The sequence below is a fragment of the Triticum aestivum genome, chromosome 4A, assembly GCF_018294505.1.
Source record: "Triticum aestivum cultivar Chinese Spring chromosome 4A, IWGSC CS RefSeq v2.1, whole genome shotgun sequence".
Lineage (NCBI taxonomy): Eukaryota > Viridiplantae > Streptophyta > Magnoliopsida > Poales > Poaceae > Triticum > Triticum aestivum.
The window spans coordinates 664,010,502-664,014,714 of record NC_057803.1 but is presented as its reverse complement, the minus strand read 5'-3'; the positions used below and the strand labels follow the sequence as shown (position 1 = coordinate 664,014,714).

At 54.7% G+C, this 4,213-nt stretch overlaps 1 pseudogene; it reads left to right on the top strand.

The window, feature by feature from the left end:
• The first annotated feature begins 2,019 nt into the window (after positions 1-2,019).
• On the top strand, positions 2,020-3,670 carry LOC123082975 (UDP-glycosyltransferase 91C1-like; annotated as a pseudogene).
• Positions 3,671-4,213: the final 543 nt, after the last annotated feature.

Sequence of the window (4,213 nt, the reverse complement as noted above, 5' to 3'; positions counted from 1 at the left end):
CCCCCGGTACTCCGGTATATGTCCGAAACCATTCCGGTGTTGAAACATAGTCATACAATATATTGATCTTTACGTCTCGACCATTTCGGGACTCCTCGTCATGTCCGTGATCATATCCGGGACTCCGAACTACCTTTGGTACATCAAAATACAAAAACTCATAATACCGATCTTCACCAAACTTTAAGCGTGCGGACCCTAGGGTTCGAGAACTATGTAGACATGACCGAGACTCGTTTCCGGTCAATAACCAATAGCAGAACCTGGATGCTCATATTGGTTCCCACATATTCTACGAAGATCTTTATCGGTCAAACCGCATGACTACATATGTTGTTCCCTTTGTCATAGGTATGTTACTTGCCCGAGATTCGATCGTCGGTATATCAATACCTAGTTCAATCTCGTTACCATAAAGTCTCTTTACTCGTTATGTAATGCATCATCCCGCAACTAACTCATTAGTCACATTGCTTGCAAGGCTTATAGTGATGTGCATTACCGAGAGGGCCCAGAGATACCTCTCCGACAATCGGAGTGACAAATCCTAATCTCGAAATACGGCAACTCAACAAGTACCTTCGAAGACACCTGTAGAGCTCCTTTATAATCACACAGTTACGTTGTGACGTTTGGTAGCACACAAAGTGTTCCTCCGGTAAACAGGAGTTGCATAATCTCATAGTCATAGGAACATGTATAAGTCATGAAGAAAGCAATAGCAACATACTAAACGATCAAGTGCTAAGCTAACGTAATGGGTCAAGTCAATCACATCATTCTCCTAATGATGTGATCCCGTTAATCAAATGACCACTCATGTCTATGGCTAGGAAACACAACCATCTTTGATCAACTTGCTAGTCAAGTAGAGGCATAGTAGTGACACTATGTTTGTCTATGTATTCACACATGTATTATGTTTCTAGTTAATACAATTCTAGCATGAATAATAAACATTTATCATGATATGAGGAAATAAATAATAACTTTATTATTGTCTCTAGGGCATATTTCCTTGATCAGCCCACCTCCTCATTGCGGCTGCTGGGGAGGCGCGGGGAGGCGCAGGGGGCGGCAACGGTTAATATCGACGGGTGCGGGAGGACGCGGCGGGGTCGGCGCGACCGGTGGAGCGGGGCCACCGTGGGTGGTGAAGGAGCCCGAAGATTCCATGGAAGGCGGCGAGGTGGAAGGTAGCGGCGGCAGGAGGTTGCAACGGCTACGACGTACGGCGGCTGCGGCAAGAAAGGCGGCAGTGGCGGTGGGAAGAGGAAGGGGGGCGGCGACACACGGGAGGGTGCGGCGGCGGCTAGACCTAGTAGGGTGGCGGCGGACGGGGCAGCGGCGACGCGGCAGGAGACGCCCGGCGACGGCGGTAGATCAGTGGCACGGCGGCACGGGGCGGCAGCGGCGTCAGAGGAGGACGCGGCGACGGCAAGTGCAGCGACGGCGGGGAGCGGCGGCGGCAGTGCGCGAGGAGGCGCGGCGGCGGCTTGGAGCGGAAGTGGCGCGGCGACACGAGGCGGTGGCAGCGTCAGAGTAGGACGCGGCGGCGGCGGGGTGCTGTGGTGGTGGGAAGCGGTGGCGGGTGCGGCGGCGCGCAAGGAGGCGCGGCAGCAGCGGCGGCGGCTGATGCTAGGTCAGGACCTGCAAGATGATACCATGTAGAAAGATGGTTTGCCAATACAATAATCGTTGTATTGATAGGGTGCCGGTGCACGTATCTAAGTACATGTAAGCCTCAACCTTAACTATACACAACTAAGAGGTGGATTACAATACAAAATACATGCAACACAAATATATATACTCAACAATCTGTTCCGCTAGAAAATCTTCTCGCATGATTCGGACCACGTCGATGTCAATTCCGAGTGCAAGCTGTGCTGTGCTCTGCAAGGCCCCATGCATGTCATCGCATCGGTAGCACATGCCCGTCATGATCTGGATGTTTCATCATGGTGTAGCTCAGCACCCACCCGCCATCATCCAAAAAAGTAAAAGCCCTCACGCCCACCATGGATGCTAGTGGCCAGCTCTTATCCTCCCTTAGTTAATTGGGTTAGTGGTCTGCTCTCACTGGAACGGCGGCTTTATTTTATCTCACGCTAGCTCGATATGCTGCGCCGTCTCGTTGCATCCAGTGACAGGCACGGAGACGATGGATGCTGCTGCCGGTGGTGCGGCAGGCGGGCTGGAGGTGGTGGTGTTCCCGTGGCTAGCGTTCGGGCACATGATCCCTTTTCTTGAGCTCTCAAAGCGCCTGGCGGAGAGGGGCAACGCCGTCACCTTCGTGTCCACGCCACGGAACCTCGCGAGGCTCCCGCCCATGCCGGCGCACCTGTCAGCCCGCCTCCGCTTCATGCCGCTGCAGCTGCCGGCCGTGGAGGGGCTGCCGGAGGGCGCCGAGTCAACGGCCGACGTGCCGACCGACAAGATCGACCTGCTCAAGAAGGCCATGGACGGGCTCGCGGCCCCGCTCGCGGCTTTTCTCATGGACACCGTCGCCGCCGGGAGGAGGCCGGACTGGATCGTCCTCGACTTCTGCCACAACTGGGTGCCGCCCAGCGCCCATCGCCGACCAGCACAAGGTAGCATGCGGCCTGTTCCAGATCCTCCATGCCGCCTTCGTGGCCTTTCTGGGGCCGCGTTGGGCGAACGCCGCGCACCCGCGCACGGAGCCGGAGCACTTCACCGTGCCGCCCAAGTGGATCCCCTTGCCGTCCACCACCTTCTTCCTCCGCCACGAGGCCGAGTGGATCGCCAGCACCTTGCGCACCAACGCGTCAGACGTGTCGGACGCAGACCGCACGTGGCAGGTCTTCGAGCGTTGCCGCCTCGTCATCTGCCGTAGCTGCCATGAGCTGGAGCCCCGGATGTTCGCCCTCCTCTCCAATCTCTTACGGAAGCCCGCCGTCCCCTCCGGGATTCTGTTACCGGCGGCACCCGACGACCACCGGAATAGCAGCTCAGGTGGCGTCGACCCTCACCACGTCCTGCGATGGCTCGACGACCAGCCTCCCAAGTCTGTCATCTACGTCGCGCTGGGGACCGAGGCGCCACTGACGCTAGAGAACATCCATGAACTCGCGCTCGGGCTGGAGCTCGCCGAGGTGCGATTCCTCTGGCTGCTAGGCAAGCCTGCCGGAAGCAACAAAGTCGCCGGGCCATTGCCGGCCGGGTTCGAGGAGCGGACGCGGGCGCGCGGTGTCGTCTGCACAGGGTGGGTGCCACAGATGAAGGCGCTCGCGCACGACGCCACGGGCGCGTTCCTAACACACTGCGGGTGGGGCTCCACCATCGAGAGCTTTGCGTTTGGGCTTCCACTGGTCATGCTCCCGTTCATCATCGACACGCCTATCATCGCACGGTCGATGGTGCAGAGAGGGATCGGTGTGCAGGTGGCGAGAGACGAGAGAGACGGCTCCTTCAACAGGGACGGCGTCGCCACAGCGGTGCGGCGCGTCATGTCGGAGTATGAGGGAAAGGTGTTGGCGACCAATGCCAAGAAGCTGAAGGAGGTTGTCGTGGACGAGGGGCGCCAGGAGCAGTACATCCACGAGCTCGAGGAACACCTGAGACGCTACAAAGACGTGTAATATAATGGCCGTGGTTGTGCACTTGTATGTTTGTGAGTCATGAAATTAATTCGGTCGCACTTGTATTATTGGGATCGTATATGGCTCAGGTATTGAGCATCTTGTCACTTTTTCACCTTATACCTTTTCCTCTTATATATTACTCCCTCCGTTTCTAAATACTTGTCTTTCTAGGCATTTCAACAAGTGACTACATACGGAGCAAAGTGAGTGAATCTACACTCTAAAATATGTCTACATACATCCGTATGTAGTAGTCATTTGAAATGTCTAGAAAGACAAATATTTAGGAATGGAGAGAGTACAAGAAATGATAACTGAGAACATTCCCTGGTTAGGAGGACCCAGGGAATGCACCCACAGCCCTTGAATTCAGATCAAGTCGGTGGTAAGTTTTAATAAAAATCATTGTCTTTTTTATGCTTGGTAATTTTCATTTCCGGTCATGGCAAGTTTTGTAATGTTTCCATGATAATTTTAGTTGAAATTGCATGACAATTCGAGCGTTTGCAGGGAAAACACTCCCAGGGGACGTTCCTTAAATACTGTGTTCCATACTCTATCACCGTGTAGGCCACTAGCCACATGTTGATGGTACATCACTATGGTAA